This window comes from Martes martes, assembly GCF_963455335.1.
Source record: "Martes martes genome assembly, chromosome: 4".
Taxonomy (NCBI): domain Eukaryota; kingdom Metazoa; phylum Chordata; class Mammalia; order Carnivora; family Mustelidae; genus Martes; species Martes martes.
In genome coordinates, this window is record NC_137891.1 from 249,172 (window position 1) to 266,427 (window position 17,256).

The window sequence follows — 17,256 nt, forward strand, 5'->3', positions numbered from 1 at the left end:
GGGCAGGAGCTCGGCCGCGCGCTTCCGCGACGGCGCTTCCAGCCCTGGCGGTTCTGAAGAGGAGCGCGCGGGTGCGGCACGCACGGGCCGCCGCGGGTCTCGCGTGCTGCCGGACGCCTGGGCGCCGGGGCTTCCAAGCGTAAGTCCGGCGCGCCTTCTCGAGACGGACGAGGGTCCGCGAGGACGAGCTGCCGGGGAGCGGAGGCCGCGCGGCCCGAGGGTTGAAGGAGACCCTGGCGGCTGCGGTCCGGGCGACGCGAGCGAGTGCGACCGCGTCCCGCGGGGAGTGGACGCCCGGCCCCGCCGGCCCCGCCCCGTCGACCCCGCCCTCGGGGCCCTCGGCGGTCGCGCGCCGGCCCGCGCCCGCCTGTGGGGCGGAGCCCCCAGGACCGCACTCCCGCCTCCCGGCAGGCCCCGCGCGCCCTCAGCCGGATTCCGGCTCCCGGCATGCCGCACGCCGGCGCACGCGCACGGGGTTCGTGGCGGCGCCCCCTGGCGGCGGGAGCGGGGAGGCGCGGGGGCGGGGCCGGAGGCGGGGGGTTGCGCTGGTGACGGGAGGACGCGCGGCTGCGGCGCACTGGGCTGGCGGCGGCGGCGGCGCAGGACGCGGAGCGAGCGGGCGGCTGCTGCGGCTGCGGCTGCGGCTGCGGCGACGGCGCTGACGGCGGCGGCGGCGGCGGGAGAGCCGCGACAGCTCGGGCGCGGCGCCCGGGCCGACATGAGGGGCTGTGGCGGCGCGGCCCGCGAGCAGCCGGCCGGTGAGCGCGCGGGCGGTGGGCGGCGCGGGCCGGGAAGATGGCGGAGAGGCCGGCTCTGCGGCCCCCGCCCGGCCTCGAGGAGGTCCCGGCCCCGCCGTGCGAAGATCCGGGCCCGCGGGGCCCGAGGGGGCGGGCGGGGCCGCCGCGGGGGCGGGGCGGGGCGGGGAGGGCGCGTGGGTGCGCCGGGCGGGGCTGGGCGGGGGCGCGGGGCGCGAGGGGCCAAGGCCGCGCGGGGGCCGGGTGTGCGGTGGGTGTGAGTGTGCCCGGCCCGAGGGTGGGCGTGAGTGCGAGTGTGCCCGGCCGCGGGGGGGCGTGAGTGGAGGGCAGGGGCCTGGGTGTGGGGCGTCGGCGCGGTTGGCGGGGCTCGGGCGGGGCGGGGTGCGGGGGCGCTTTGTCCGGGCGCGGGGAGTCGGGACGCGCGGCTCTGGGTGCGGGCCGTGGCGCGGGGCCTCGCGGACCGGCCTCTGCGGCGCGGCGGGTCGGGGCGCTCCCGGGCGCAGCCCTCCGGGACCTGGAGGTCCCTCCGTGGCTTCCCGGGGGCGGGAGTGGCGGGGGCGGAGGGGCCGCGTTCCGCGCCGAGGGCCGCGCGGGAGGCCGGCTGTGCATCTTGGGGGTCAGGACGTCTTTTATGTTACACGGGCGACGCGCGGCGAGGCCGCGGCAGCTGTGGGTGTGTTCCGCGCCGCTCGCTCCGGCAGCTGCTGTGGGCGCTGCGCAACCTTCCGCGAAAACGCGGCGCCCTCCCCCCGCCTCCCTTCGGTGTCGTAGGGTTTAGCCAAACCCCCGGTGACCTCTGCAGACACCTCCAGTTGCGAGGCTTCGTGTCCCTCCGCCGGTGTAGACAATAGGCGATTTGTCTTTGAAGCGGTGAGAGGAATTAAACCCTGTGGGTCCAGGGCGCCTCTGCAAACAGCAGGTGGTTCCCGGTCGGCGGCTCCCGTTTCACAGTGAGCCAGGTGTGTTCCGGCTCGCTGGGGGAGGGGAAGGAGATTCGATAGGGGGTGCGGCTGGGAAGCTGGAGGCTCGTTTCCTAAGCGTCCTGGGCGCAGACTGATGACCCTCAAAGGCTTGCTCGCCGAACGAGCAGAGGTCGGCCGGCCTCTGGCCGCACTTTGTGTCTTGCCAGGGAGCTGGAGAGCAGAGCGCAGAAGCGGGCGGGTTCTGGAGCCAGACGGCTGCCTTGGAGTCCTGCCTCCCGTGCTTACGGCTTTGTGCTCTGTGCCTTTGGTCTCTGGTCGGTGAAATGGGAACACCGGCGTCCTGGCCTCCTGGGGGGTGGTTGTGAGGACCCAGCGAGCGAACACTCAGGCCGTTCGTGTCGGGTGCGATGTGAGTGTTGGGGACCGCCACTGCCGGGAGCTGGTTTCCAGGGCCCCGCTGCTTGGCTGCTGGCTCTGCCCTTGTCTACTGGCGTCACCCTTGGTTTTACGTTAACTTGAAGTCTTTGACGATTTTCTTACACGAGCAAGTTGGGATCATATATGGAAAAGCTGAGTGTCTTACAAAGGTAAATGAGGAACAGATCTTACGTGCTTAGATGCATTCTACATCGGAGATTATGGATTTGTAATTTGTAGGTTGCTATATAAAATCTGTTTAGAAGAAGAAAGCTGCTAGTGAGGCACTCTAGAATCCCGTAGTACTTGTCCTGGGGGAGTGGGTAGGGTTGTTGCAGACAGTGATGAGAGTTAGAGCAGTTCTTGGGTAATTCTACGAATTAGACCACTGAAGCAGTTGATGTTACACTTCACTTAACAGTGTTATCCTTGGACTAGGAAGGATAACTTATTAACAAACTCAGATGACAGTGAAGACATAAGCAACAGAGTGAGAACTTGGAATTACCTGTTCCAGAACAAAATAAGATCTAACTTGCTTCAGAGCAAAGCCGGAAGAATCCTCATTTCCCAAGGAGATGATTCTCTTTCTCAGATCTAGGGAGAGGGGCGCCTGGGTGGCTCGGATGGTTAAGCATCTGCCTTCAGCTCAGGTCATGATCCCGGAGTCCTGAGATCGAGCCCCGCATCGGGCTCCCTGCTCAGTGGGAGCCTGCTTCTCCCTCCCTGCTTGTACTCTCTCTTGCTATCTATGTCACTGTTTCTCTCTCAAGTAAATAAATAAAATCTCTTTTAAAAAATCAGATCTAGGGAGAATATCTTAGACTTACCCTACATAACTACATCTCATCTCCTTTAAATCTGTGACACTAAGACTTGGGGAGGAATCCTTCCCCTTTAAAATAGAGTCTTTGGGCATTTGTGGGGTTTAAGGTGAGAAGGTTTAATGTTCAGAACAGATGGTGATGAAACAGCTTTGTGAGCAAAATGTAAAATATCTAAGGATAGATTTAAAAATGTCCATCCCAGCCTTTTCTCCTGCTTGCATGCTGGGGTGGGCTGTTCCCCTCCAAGGAAAAAAAGAGCCTGCTTCATGCTCTGTCTGGGTGGTCTCACCCAGGACAATGGTGCCAGCCAGACTTCTCCTCCCAGCCTCGAACTTTGCAGCCAGCCTCTGGATGCAGAAGCCCTGTGGGCTTCTAGATCCTGCCTCTTCTTCTGAACTCAGCCCTTTGGTGCTTTGGGACCATCATTGGGTTGTTTGCTGCCTGGAAGAGCTTGGTGTCCTGGGTCCTCCCCCAACTACAGGTCTTTGCTATAGGTCCTACTCGTCCCTCCTGAGTAGTTACCAAATTTATCCTCCCTCACGTTTATCGTCTGGGGCCTGTTCCGTTTTGCATTATGGCTGTGCCTGCTCGGGGGCTCACTCCCTTCTGTCTTCCACATAGCTGCTCAGGTGATGTAGTGTGGAGCAGTGGTTCTCGCCCAGAGGTGATTGGTCTGGAGAAGTTTTTGGTTGTTCTCACTTGGGTGCTATTGGCACTGAATGTGTGGGGGCTAGGGGTGCTGCTGGGCACCCCACTGTGTGCGGGACGGTCCTGTAGCCAGGAGGCCAGTCTGAAGGGTAGGCCCAGAGCGTGTCCAGCTGGTTGCTCGTGTGCCCTGCAGTCCTCCCTGGCCTCACATGGCCCTTGGACCGCTCTTTCCCGTGCGCCGACTCGCACTCTGCTCTGCACTGACACCAGCCAGTGCTACGGAGGCCGAGCCCCGCTCCACGTCCCCCCTCCCCGCAAAACAAGCGAAGCCTGAGCGGCCCCTTCATCTCCTCGGACCCTCAATGGCGCTTGCCCCAGGAGGAGCCTGTCCTGACCCCTCCCTTCACGCAGCAACTTCTGCGCCTCCTCGCGTTCTGAGCCGCGCCTCTGGCCACTGGACACACGGGAGCTGTCTCCCGTCTGCACTGGGAGGTCTTTGAAGGCAAAGGAGACCTTTGTGTCCTCAGTGTCTCTTTGCAACGTTTTCTTAGGACGTTGACCTCAGTAGGAACGGTGGATTTGGGTAGGTTTCACCCCAGAGGAGGAGTAGCACAGCAGCAGGAGCCGCTCCCTTGTTTCCTCCATGTTGGCCGCTTGCAACTACCGGGGCCTTTCGTCTCTTGCTTTCTTAAGTATAATTTTTTTTAAAAATTTTCATAGATTCTCTCTATTTTTGCTTCCTAAAAGGTTAGAAAAATTTCTTTTGGAATCCATAACATAGTCACATTCACAGTTGGAAAATAGTGCACAGTGTAGCTTCTGTCCTGTGTTTACCCGCAGGAGCCCGGTCCCTTGGAGGCACATGCTGTATCTCCTTCTGGAGATACTTGGTACTTATAAAAGCAAATTCTTCTCTTTCTGCCCTTTTCAAAAAGTTCCTGAACCTTGTCTTTTTTAACTAAATGTGTATGGAAGTCATCCCATATTGGTAAATTTCCCAGTTCACTCCTTTTCATGGCTGCATTCGTGTTTGGCGCTACAGAGGTGCTGTGACTTGTCTAAGTTGCCCCGTGCTGCTGGATACCGTGTTTTGTGCAGTTTGTTCTGTACGGAGTTGGGTAATGTGAGAATACGCCTGTGGGGTCTGTGCCTAGAAGTAGCGCTTCTTCTGTTAACCGCTAGTCACTCCGTCAGACCAGGCTTTGCTCCTGCTTTTCCACGTCTTTAGCTCTCCTTTGGTCGTTTATTTCTCCCAACTACCTATATCTTGAATAATATGATATGATCAGATTAAATTAGTTTCTCCACTGGAAATTGGCCCATTTTCGTGTGTTCTCATGGGCAAGAGTGACTAGGAGAACACCTTCACTCAAGCACCTGTGCACAGATGCTCAGAGCGGCCACTGTCCGTGGTAGCCAAAAATTGGAAATGATCAACATGTCCGTCAGCACGTGAATAGATAAAGTGTGGTCTTTCTATGGGATGGAATATTATTTGGCAATAAAAAGGAGAGAAGTACCGATTCGTGCGACAACAGGGATGGATCTCGAAACACTGTGGTCGGTGAAGGAAGCCAGACACAGAAATCCACGTGTGTGTGATTTCATTGGTGTGAAATGCGCGGAACAGGCACGTCCATGGGTCGCAAGTAGGTTAGTGGTTTCCAGAGCCTGGGGTTACAGATAAGAGATATGGGGTTATTTGGGGGGTAAGGAAAGTACCCTGTAGTTGTCCATGGAGAAGGCTGTGAATGTCTGTGAATATGTTAGTGTCAGTAGGTCATACACTTTAAGTGGGTGAATCGTATGGTATGTGATTGTCTCAGTAAAGCTGTTATAGACAAGCGTGACTAGGGTTTTTCGGAGCATTCCAGGGTGGTGCCCGCAGGAGTCTTGGTGTTGACCCAGTCCTGGGGCTGTGGGGGGAAGTCCAGTGGGCAGCACGGGGAGTGAGTAATAAATCCATAATGGGTTTCTGAGCTGCCTGGCTCAGCTGCGGGGTTGAGCTTTGACTCAATCCCTGGCCAGTGCAACTGATCACAGATAAATTGCTTAACAGCTAATCCTGGGCTTTTGTGTGTGGATTAAGTAATGTCTGTCCTGCCGCAGCATGACTGAGTCCTGGAGGGTCCTGTAAATTACCGAGTGTTACATGTGCATAAGGTTTTGGTTTTTTTTTTTAAACAACTTTTTTTTTTTTAAGATTTTATTTATTTATTTGACAGAGAGAGATCACCAAGTAGGCAGAGAGGCAGGCAGAGAGAGAGAGGAAGGGAAGCAGGCTCCCTGCTGAGTAGAGAGCCGGATGTGGGGGCTCTATCCCAGGACCCTGGGATCATGACCTGAGCCGAAGGCAGAGGCTTAACCCACTGAGCCACCCAGGCGCCCCCATAAGGTTTTTAAAAATTCGTTTTAAGGGGCACCTGGGTGGCTCAATGGGTTAAGCGTCTTTTTTTTTTTTTTGACTGTGTGCCTTTGTTCATCTTGCTTCCTGTCTTGGTCTTTTTTTTCCCCCCACATTGACATAAATGTTATACAGTGTATTAAAAATTGGTCTAGTTTACTATTATTGTTGTTAATCTCTTACTGTGCTTAATTTATGAAGTACACTTTATCATAGGTATGTTTGTACGGGAAAAAGCGTGTTGTATATAGAGTTGGGTGTTATCTGGGGGTCTGGAGCATCTCTCTGTGGATAAGGGGGGATGCCTGTAATCCTACAGTGGTAGAGTGAACACCGCACATTACCCCAAGCCTTTTGCATGCACCCATACCTCCTGTCCCCACAGCAGTCCGCCGAGGCCCTCCTTGCCACCCCCATTTTACACATGACAAAACTGGCTCTACCCCTTCAGTCAGCAGACTGGGCACGGGTATCTGTCTTGGTCTTTTCTTGGGGATCTGAGAGGCCCCAGCATAATCGGAACGACTGGTGCTGCCTTCGTGGTTGAGCTTTGCAGTAATACTGTCCCCAAGATGCCGCTGGTGGTTTTCGATTATAGTCCCTTCAACCATTCCCCGGGATTGGTGTGGTGGCCAGCCCTTTGTTCCTTGCACTTAGGGTTGTGACGAAGCATATATGATATAAATTTCCCCAGTCCCCCGTTCTCACGTTATTTGTGCATCAGATCGTGTATGTCCCTAACAGAGGTGAAGTAGCTTCTGGACTCTGTTGATGTTCTGTTTAATTGTGGTGTTGGCTGCTGTATTAGTATTCACAATTCAGCTGTGCTATTAGGATTCCAGTTTCTTCCAGCTCTGAGAAACCCAAGAAGTAGGCTCTTTTCCTAAAAGCTAGAAGAGAGTGACACTGTGGCTTTCAGAGACCTTTATTCCCAGGGATTTTTGGAAATCACAGGTGGCTGTCTAGGAACAGTGTGGGCCTGCCTGCTGGTGGCCGCTGGGGTCCAGGATGGGCATTGCTGACAGGGAGACCCTTTCTCCATTGGTTTGTCAAGACCTGACGTCTGGTTTTGTGTCTCCCAGGCCCACCCTCGTTTATCCTGCTCCTGGTCTCTCCTGTCACCTGCTGTGTGCCAGCCGCAGGTGCCCCGGGATGGATCCAGACCAGACTGCTGGTGGGGGACACACATGGGAGTGATAATCTTATGTGGTTTTGTGGGGCGAGTGTGGGGGCTTGGGGGGACCCCTGCAGTGGCTACAAGCCTAGCCTGGTGTGAACAGAGTTTAGGTAGGCTTTCTGGAAGAAAGGGTATCTCATCTAGAAAGGAGGGGAATCTGTGGCCAAGTGTTGAAGGGTGCTAACCAGGCATAGCAACAGTGACCCTCACGGGGAAGGGGCAGCACGAGGCAGGAGAACTTCTGGCTGTGCTCTGTGGCTGGCGCCTTCCGTGAGGCAGGGTTGGGCGGAGCAGCAGGTCAGCAAGCGGAGACGCGTCTGCAAGGCTGAGGGCTTGGAGTACCTCCCGAAGGGGTGCCCTCCTCATCTAGGGTCCCACCTGCCACAGTCAGGAAGCAGGCGAGTCCAGCAAGGAGTTTCGCAAGGGTCTTTTTTAGCTCTGGCTTTCCCCATTCCCCTCCTTTCCAGAACACACCAGCACTTACCCATCTTTGACCCATCCTAACGCATTTTACGTGATAAAGTCCCTTGTGAGAGTTGGACTGTGTGCCTGTTGGTGACACTGCACAGCTGGTGGAGAAATGCCTTGGGGCAGGGGCTCTGTCAGTGCCCCTCTGAGCCTGGTGTGGTGGCCCTTACGGGGGACAAGACGTACGACATGGGCCCCATTTCGTATTGACTGTGAAGTTCCTAAAGAATGCCAACATTAAGAATGGACAGGGGCCCCTGGCCGGCTCTGTCGGTGGAGCGTGTGACTCTTGATCTTGGCCTTGTGAGTTCGAGCCCCACATTGGATGTAGAGATTACTTAAAAATAGGATCTTAAAAAAACAAACTTTACAAACTGGACTCGGCATGCACTCAGCATGTCGAGGACCCCAGTGGGTATTTGGAGAAGCTTGGCTGCCCCAGTGCCTCACCACACTCTCCACTTCTCCTGAGTATGAGACGGGTGGGTGGTCGCAGTCTCCGGTGTGGAAGGAGGGAGCACTACTGGCCGCGTTGTTGGAATTGGGTGGGGTGCTCGGGCCTTTCCCTTCATCCGTTCCACTAGGGCTGGTAATGCAGGGGTGAGGCCCAGCCTCCTGTAGCTCAGAGCATCGTTTGACAACTGTGGTGCATCCCCTGAAAGATGGTGAGTGGCACGCTGAGTGCAGACCTTGGGCAGCCTGTTCAGATGGTGGGTCAGGGAGAACACCTCCGGAGTGAGATTGAGTTGAGGCCGCAGTGCGGATGGAGAGTGGGGAGAGGGATCAGCTCATGTGGCACCTGGGGGCAGCCGGGCCCCATGGAGTGGGAGCCGGGAGTAGGGTAGGAGATGGGGCAAGGCAGGCGGCCAGCCTGACCCCACCAGCTACAGGGGATGTCACAAGACTGAGCTGAACAGCCCGTCTCTTTGAAGCATCACCCTGGCTGTCATATCAGGAGTGAGTTGGAGGGGACAGAAGTGCAGAACAGGCGTAGGTGAGTGAACACGGGGTGGAGGCGGAGAGGTCAGCACAGGGGTCTGGTTGATGGGCCTTGACGGGTTAGACGTGGAGGCTCGTGGGTTGTCCTGGGCGACCCGTCTCAGCGGCTGCTGCTCTGCTGCCGGGCAGCTGTTGCGGCACGTGCCAGAGTCTCACTCCTTCGTGGGACTGCCCGGTGCGGGTTTGTGTTCCTCGTCTGTTACAGACATCGGCGCTGTTCCCTCTTTTTGGCTTTTGTGGGTAATGCTGCTAGCAGTTTGTGCTTGTTTGTGAGCATGTTCATATGTACTCAAGAACCAGTGTTTGGACATATGTTTCCATTTCTTTGGGGTGCTTACCTGGTGGTGAAATTGCTGCATCTTACAGTAGCTCCAGGGTTATTTTTGGAGGGACAGAGTGGACGCACTGGTCCACTAGATGCATGCACATGCCTGCCACCAGCGCGTAAAGGTTCCGGGTTTTCCATAGCGTCTCTCATACTTGTTATTGTGGGTCTTTTTTTAAAATTTTAATTTTTAGGGGCACCTGGGTGGCTCAGTGGTTTAAGCCGCTGCCTTCGGCTCAGGTCATGATCTCAGGGTCCTGGGATCGAGTCCCACATCGGGCTCTCTGCTTGGCAGGGAGCCTGCTTCCCTCTCTCACTCTCTCTGCCTGCCTCTCTGCCTGCTTGTGATCTCTCTCTCTCTGTCAAATAAAATAAATAAAATCTTAAAAAAAAATTTTAATTTTTATTTAAAGATTTTTATTTATTTGTTTGACAGGGGGAGGGAAAGATAGCAAGTGCACAAGCAGGGGGAGTGGCAGCAGAGGGAGAAGCAGGCTCCCCGCTGAGCAGGGAGCCCGATGCAGGAATCGATTCCAGGACCCTGGGATTGTGACCTGAGCCGAAACCAGGTGCTTAAACAACTGAGCCACCCAGGTGCCCCTAATTTTTTTTTTTTTTTTTAAGAGAGCGTGTGTGCATGTGAGTGGGGGAGGGCAGTGGGGAGGGGGAAGTGAGAGGAGAGAGAATTTTTTTTTTCTTTTTGACAGAAAGAGAGATCATAGGTAGGCAGAGAGGCAGGCAGAGACAGAGGGGGAAGCAGACTCCCTGCTGAGCAGAGAGCCCCATGTGGAACTTGATCCCAGGACCCTGAGATCATGACCTGGGCCGAAGGCAGAGGCTTAACCCACTGAGCCACCCAGGTGCCCCAGGAGAGAGAATCTTAAGCAGACTCCACACTGCCCAGCACGGAGCCTGTCACGGGGCTTGAGCTCACAACCCTGCGATCATGACCTGAGCAGAAATCGAGAGTAAGACCCTTAACCACTTAATCGTCTGAGCCACCCAGCCACCCCTGTGTGTCTTTTTTTTTTTTTTTTAAATTATAGCCAACCAGTGGGTGTGAAGTAGTATCTCATTGTGGTTTTGATTTCTATTTCGTTGATGGCTAATGATGTTGAGCATTTTTTCATGTGCTTGTCGGCAATTTATATGTCAGCTTTGGGGAAAGGTCTATTCAGATCCTTTGCTCACTTTTTAAAAAAGATTTTATTTATTTGAGAGAGAGTGCGTAAGCACGCACACATGAGCAGGGAGAGGGGCAGAGGGACAAGCAGACTCCCCACGGAGTGTGGAGTCCGCCAACAGGCTCCGTCATAACCTGAGATCATAACCGGAGCCAATGTGAGATGCTTAATCAATCAACTGAGCCATCCAAGCGCCCCCCACCTTGCTCACTTTTTAATTGGGTTATTTATCTTTTTTTTTTTTAAGATTTTATTTATTTATTTGACAGACAAAGATCACAAGTAGGCAGAGAGGCAGGCGAGGGGGGAAGCAGGCTCAATCCCAGGACCCTGAGATCATGACCTGAGCGGAAGGCAGAGGCTTTAACCACTGAGCCACCCAGGTGCCCCCTGGGTTATTTATCTTTCTGTTACTGTGCTATAAGTGTTCTTCATATATTCTGGATACAAGTCCCTGTCGGATCCATGATTTGCAAATATATTCCCCCATTCCGTGGTTCTCTTGATGGTATTGTTAGCAGTGCAAAAGTTTTAAATTTTGATGAATTCCAATTTACTTTTTCTTTTGTGGCTTGTATTTTGGTGTTGTAGCTATAAAATCAATACCTAATCCAAAGTCATGAAGATTTATTCCGTGTTGTGTTCTAAGAATTTTATAGTTAATTTTTGTGTATGCAGTAAGGGTTCAGCTTTGTTCCTTTGCTGTGGATGTCAAGTCACCCCAGCACCAGTTCTTGAAAAGACAGTTCTTTCCTTCCCTGTTGAATCATGGCAACCTTGTCAGAGATCACTTGTCTGTAAATTTGAGGGTTTATTTCCGTTCCATTGCTCTGTATGTCTGTACTTAACGCCAGTGCCATCCTGTCTGGATTACTGTGGTTTTCTAGTAAGTGTGGAAGTCAGGGAGTACGCGCCTTCCGCTTGCACTTCCTTTTCTTTTCTTTTTTTTTAAGATTTTATTTATTTATTTGACACAGAGAGAGAGAAATCACAAGTAGGCAGAGAGGCAGGCAGGCGGGGGGGGGGGGGAAGCAGGCTCTCCACCGAGCAGAGAGCCCGATGCGGGACTCGATCCCAGGACCCTGAGATCATGACCCGAGCCGAAGGCAGAGGCTTAACCCACTGAGCCACCCAGGTGCCCTGCACTTCCTTTTCAAGATTTTTTTTCTTTTCTTTTCTGAGTCCCTTGAACTTCCATAGGAATTTCATGTTCAGCCTGGTAGTTTCTGCAAAAAAGCAAGCTCAATTTTGATAAGGATCTGTTGAGTCTGTAGATCAATTTGGAGTGTTTGCCATTTTAACAATGTTAAGAAAAACATTCCAGGGACACCTGGGTAGCTCAGTGGGTTAAAGCCTCTGCCTTCGGCTCAGGTCATGATCCCGGGGTCCTGGGATTGAGCCCCACATCGGGCTCTCTGCTCAGCGGGGAGCCTGCTTCCCCCCTCTCTCTGCCTGCCTCTCTGCCTACTTACGATCTCTGTCTGGCGAATAAAGAAAAATCTTACAAAAAAAACAAAACTGAAAAGGTATTGAAGAGTACAGAGTGAAAAGTCCCTTGCATCCTCACCCCTCAGCTGTCCAGAGTCCCTTCCTGAAGGCAGCTGCTGCCCTAGAGTCTTGTTGGGCCTTCCAGCAGGGATATTCAGTGCATGGATAAGTAAATGCATATACATACAGTCTCTTTCTCCACCGGACTGATAGTTCTGAATAAGCAATAAAAATTATATACTTAGGGACGCCTGGGTGGCTCAGTTGGTTAAGCCTCTGCCTTCGGCTCAGGTCATGATTCCAGCGTACTGGGATCGAGTCCCACATCCGGCTCTCTGCTCGGCAGGGAGCCTGCTTCTCCCTCTGCCTCTGCCTGCCACTGTGTCTGCCTGTGTCTGTCTGCCTGTGCGCTCTCTCTCTCTCTCTAATAAATAAATAAAATCTTTAAAAAAAAATTATATACTTAAAAAAACTTTAGTGCATTTATTTTACAAAAGTCTTTCTGAAAATAGTGGTGAGTGAACAAATTCCATTCTCTAGTTTGTCAGTTTTCATGGGACTGACAATTCACTACCTTTTTCGAGTTCTGGAAGTAGGTTTTTAAAAAAAGGTTTTTTTAAAAGGCTGTGACTGATTTCTCCTGATGTGTCGACCTGGCATCTTCGTCTTGCTCAGTGGTTTGAATGTTGCCACCTAAGAAGCTGCTACTGACTGTAAAGTCTAGGAAAAATGTATTTTTAAAATACTTATTTATTATATATCTAGAGAGAGCTTGCACGCACACAAGAGGAGGGGCAGAAGGAGAGGGAGAGAAGCAGACTTGTCACTGAGTGGGGAGTCTGGGGACCCTGATGCAGGCTGGATCCCAGCACGCTGAGATGGTGACCTGAGCCAGAACGAAGACTCGGATGCTCAACTGAGCGAGCCACCCAGGCGCCCCTAGGGAAAATACTTTTTTAGCTACATGTCACTTGTGATCACTTGTAATTTGATGCTTGTGTTCTGACTACTGTTCTGAACACATTCCGTGCTTTGTCTAATTTATGTGTCTGAGCCATCGGTGGTGGGTACCCTTGGTTCCAGTTGGCGGACAAGGAAACTGAGTCCAGCAGCTTACCTAGGGGGTAGGCGGAGCCGGCGTGTGGATCCAGCTGTCTTGACTCCAAAGTTTTCCTTCTTAACCATAGAGGTGTACTTCCATTCGTGTCATGTGGCTTCCCCGACCGTGGGCGTGAACACAGTCCCTACTGAACTCACTATGTGTGGGTGCTGTCGTAGAAGCTGCGACACCGTGCTTGCCCTCACAGACAGCAGTCACAAGCAGCACACATAAACAGGTGACTTCCGCCCTATGTCAGGAGCGTCAATGCCGCAGAGACACTGGGGGGGTAGCCGGGGAGACTCGCAAGCTGGGGGGCGAGCCTCAGGAAGGGGTCAGGTGGGCTCATCTGCAGACGGCGAATCTGAGCAGAGTTGGAGCAGGTGACAGAGGTAAGTCACGTGTTGGGGAGGAATGCAAACCGTGGGAACCATGTGTAAACCAGGCTAAGAGCACAGCTGGTACAGAGGCCTGAGGGGGGCCGGGCCAGAGTGTGTGCAGAGGAGCAGAGGAGGTAACGGAAGAGGGAGAGCCTGCGGGGGGGGCGTCTGGAGCAGAGAAGTGGCGACACTTGCTGCCGTTGAGCACAGGCTGTTGGGGACCAGCGAGGAGGTGAGGAGACTGGTTAGGAGCACCCAGCTGCAACAAGCCAGGCATGAGATGGCAGCAGTGGTGGTGACGGGACCTCGGAGTCCGGCGAGGTGTATGCATATTTTAGAGATATGTGTTTATAATTATTTTTGTCTTCTTTATTGAGGTTCTGGACATGTTTTGAGGTTAGCCACTCAGGTTTCCTGGTGGAGTCACAGGGGCCAGCTCAGGAGTTTAGTCTGAGCGTGCTGCCTTTGGGAGTATGACCTCAGAGGACAACACAGGCGTGGAGATGTAGTGCAGGTGCTGAGCCTGGGCGGCCATGTGGAGAGGAGTGCAGGTGGGACCAGTGAGGGGAGGGTATTGGGGAGGAGGAGGTGATGCAGGTGGGTAATGGGGAGGAGGGAGTGGTTTTCAGTACTCTGGGCTCAAGGTCAAGGTTCTTGGTCATTTGGAAGAGCAGATGCTGGGGTTTATATGTGGTGGGGAGCAAAAACGTGTGGAGTGTGCTTAACAGAAAACTGGGCGCAGGAAATCGGAGTTGCTGAGCACAGACCTCTGTTTCAAGGGTTTTGCTGCAAAGGGGCAACAGAAGATTGTTTATTCACATTTTTTTAAGATGCAAAAAATTCGAACCGGTTACGTGCTGGCAGTGCAGACATCTTAGGGAGAAGGCTTAGAAGAGAGGCGTGCTGTTGCTGTGCATGTTGGGTGGTGGCTGGCAAGAGGGCCGAGCGGTGTGGTCCAGGGTGGTCTGAGGCTTTCCTTAGGGGAGTAGGAAGCCGGCTCTTGCTGAGGGTGGGGGAGGAGCTGCTGGAGGTTTGGAAGAGAAGGTGTGAAAGGGAATCAGGCCCAGCCACTCTCCCTCTTCTGGAGGTCAGGGGGTGGGGCTCAGAGTTCTAGCCCTTTAACCACTTGATTGGTCCTCTTGGCAACCAAGCCCCCTTGGGAGGGGCCCAGAAGTCTCCTTCAATAATAAGAACTCATTTCACCTTGGCTCTGAAGCGGCTTTTTAGGAACTGTGGATGAAGACCAAAACTGTATTCTTATAAATCATTGTATCACATTTAATAGACACTTAGGAAAAGTCTTTTTGGCTACTGTGGGAAGATAGAGTGTGCATGTGTGTGTGCGTGTATGTCACCGTGCGTGTGTGCGAGTGAGCATGTGTGTGCATGAAGGAGGGGCTGCTGGTGCAGGAGTGGGAGGGTGCCAGTGTTTGAACTGGGTGCATCTGGAGGTGCAGTTCTGGGGCTCCCTGACCCTGGCTGGACTGTGATGTCTAGAAGTGGGCCGGGGGGTGGGGGGTGGGGAGGGGGGTGGGCCTGGTGATCACCCCAGGGGACTCCTTGAGGCCTTTGTGAAGGACGGCAAAAGTAAGAGTGGGGCCTGGCGAGTGGGAAGCATGATTGAGGAGCAATTAGCGAAATGTTTGTACTGGAACAGAGTGGCGGGAAACGGTTCTAGACAGGCGCAGTCTCCAGGAACACAAGTCACTAGCCTCACAGGGCTGTCGAGGGCTGAAGTGTGGCTTGTGGGGTGGAATGTTAAACGTTATTTAATCTTCATGACTTTAAATGTAGATAGCCGCAGTGGCCCGTAGCAGCTGTCTTGTACAGCACAGTTCTGGAAGGGGTAGAAGCACAGTCTAAGGGGCAGCCCTTTATTTGGGGGATACTATGTGAGGTGACGTTGGCTGGCCTTGTGGGAGATTCTTGAGTGTGGCCAAGAGGCTGAGATGGACTGGGGGAGAGGAGGCCGAAAGCATGGAGAGTCTTCTGTTATTTAACCTGCGGCCAGCAAGAGGGAATTTGGTCCTGAATGTGCGTGAGAGGCTGTGAAGTGTGGGAATACGGGACTGGTGTCTGCTGTTGAGACCGGTGGGGGCGACCTGGGGCTGGGGGAGGGCCCAGGAGCGCCCCACACTCTTGAGCAGGGGCAGGGCACCGTGCTGCTGCCACAAACAGGATGGTTGTGCGGCACAGGTGTGTGCTGCGTTTGGGAAGGAGATCTGAGAAGGGGGGTTCTGTGGGGAGTACTGTCCAGGGCAGGGCCTCCTGGCCTTTGGGTGAGAAGTAGTCAGAGCAGAGGTTCTGCACTTAGCTCCAGAGAAGGCATAGTGGAAACGGTGGAAAAAGAACCAGGAGTTCAAAGGGTACGGTGTAGAGGGAAAAGAACCTGGGGGGACCCCCAGTTGGAAGGGCCAGAACATGTGGAGCCCTTGAGGCAGCCGGGGAAAGTGGTGCGGAAGCCGTGTGGCCCTGTGCTTGGCAAGCCTCCCAGTTGGTGAGGTTGGTTGGTGAGGTCCCCTGTCAACGGGGAGGTTGACGCCAGAGAATGAGCCAAGGCCAGAGTTCCTCAGAAGGTTGTTTGGGGGGGCGCCTGGGGGGCTCAGTGGGTTAAGCCTCTGCCTTAGGCTCAGGTCATGATCTCAGGGTCCTGGGATCGAGCCCCGCATCGGGCTCTCTGCTCGGCGGGGAACCTGCTTCCTCCTCTCTCTCTGCCTGCCTCTCTGTCTGCTTGTGATCTCTCTGTCAAATAAATAAATACAGTCTTTTTTAAAAAAAAAAAGATTGTTTGGAATCAGACCCCATGAAAGGTCTAGAAAATGTCTTCATTTTAAACTCTTGAATTTTGAACTTAGTGTTTTCACACTTAGATGCTAGGGCTGGTTGTGACTGAAAAGGGAGCATTCGTTAGCCTGACTCGTATTTTGTTGTGATTGGGTTTGACTCAGGGGAAATACAAAGTTGAACCATGGGAACCATGTGAAATTACCGTTTTTGTAAGGTTAGAAAAATTGCTGGAAAATGGCAATTTTATATGATTTTATCCATTGTATAAAGAAAACATTTTTCAGGGTGCCTGGATGGCTCAGTGAAGCCTCTGACTCTTGGTTTCCATCAGGTCCTGATCTCAGGGTGCTGAGCTTGATCTCCGCATCAGGCTCTGCACTCAGTGCAGAGTCGGCTCGAGACCCTCTCCCTTCCCCCCTCCTCCTACTCACTGGCACCTTGTCTCTCTCTCAAATAAATAAATAAATCTTAAAAAAAAAAAAAACCCACATTCTTCAAAAGCACACCTTTGAAGCACGTGTGGGGGTTACCTGGCTGTTTTTCTCCCAACCTTCACTGTGTTAATCTAGTTATGCACATCATACTTTTAAGTGTCTCAGTTGGCGTGTTGCTGGTCGTCTAGTAGCTGTAATTATTATATCCTACACTTTCGTCTCCTCTCTTTCCTTTACAAATTTACAAACTTGATCCTTGAACAATGCAGGTATGAACTGCACAGGTTCCACTTTGTGCAGGTTTTTAAAAAAAAAAATACATTGTGGTACTGTAAATGTGTTTTCCTTATGATTTTAGAAAATATTTTTATTTATTTGAGAGAGGGAAAGAGCGCACGCGCGCACACAAGTGGAGGGGGAGGGGCAGAGAGAGACGGAGAAGCAGACTCCCTGATGAGCAGGGAGCCCGACATGGGGCTTGATCCCGGGACCCTGAGATCATGAGCTGAGCTGAAGGCAGATGCTTAACCCACTGAGCCACCCAGGCATCCCTTCCTTATGATTTTCTTAATACATCTTCTTTTCTTTAGCTTACTTTATTGTAAGAATATGGAATATAATACATATGCTCTACAAAACTGTGTTAACTGTTAATGTTATTGGTGAGTCTTCTGGTTAACAGGGTTTAGTAGTAAGTTTTGAGAGTGTCAAAAGTTACATGCAGATTTTCAAGTTGGGGCAGGTGGCACCCTTAACTCCCGCATTGTTCAAGGGTCAGTTTTAATTACTGTCCATGTTGGGTTCCCTGGAAAGCAGACTCTAGGATGGAGATTTGCAGAAAGTTTACCGGGGACTGATTTTGAGGTCAACACCTGTGGGAAGAGTGAGTTGCATGGGATCAGATAGATTGAACCTTTTTTTTTTTTTTAAAGATTTTATTT

The 17,256-nt window shown here is 53.0% G+C and overlaps 1 protein-coding gene across 1 annotated transcript in view; it reads left to right on the plus strand.

Moving 5' to 3' along the window:
• Nucleotides 1-612: 612 nt before the first annotated feature.
• The window catches only part of ARHGAP39 (Rho GTPase activating protein 39), a 96,670-nt gene continuing 80,026 nt past the window's right edge, over nucleotides 613-17,256 (plus strand). Inside the window, exon 1 of the mRNA XM_080802700.1 lies at nucleotides 613-758. The gene's annotated coding sequence lies outside the window, so the exon portion shown is untranslated. The remainder of the gene's footprint in view (nucleotides 759-17,256) is intronic.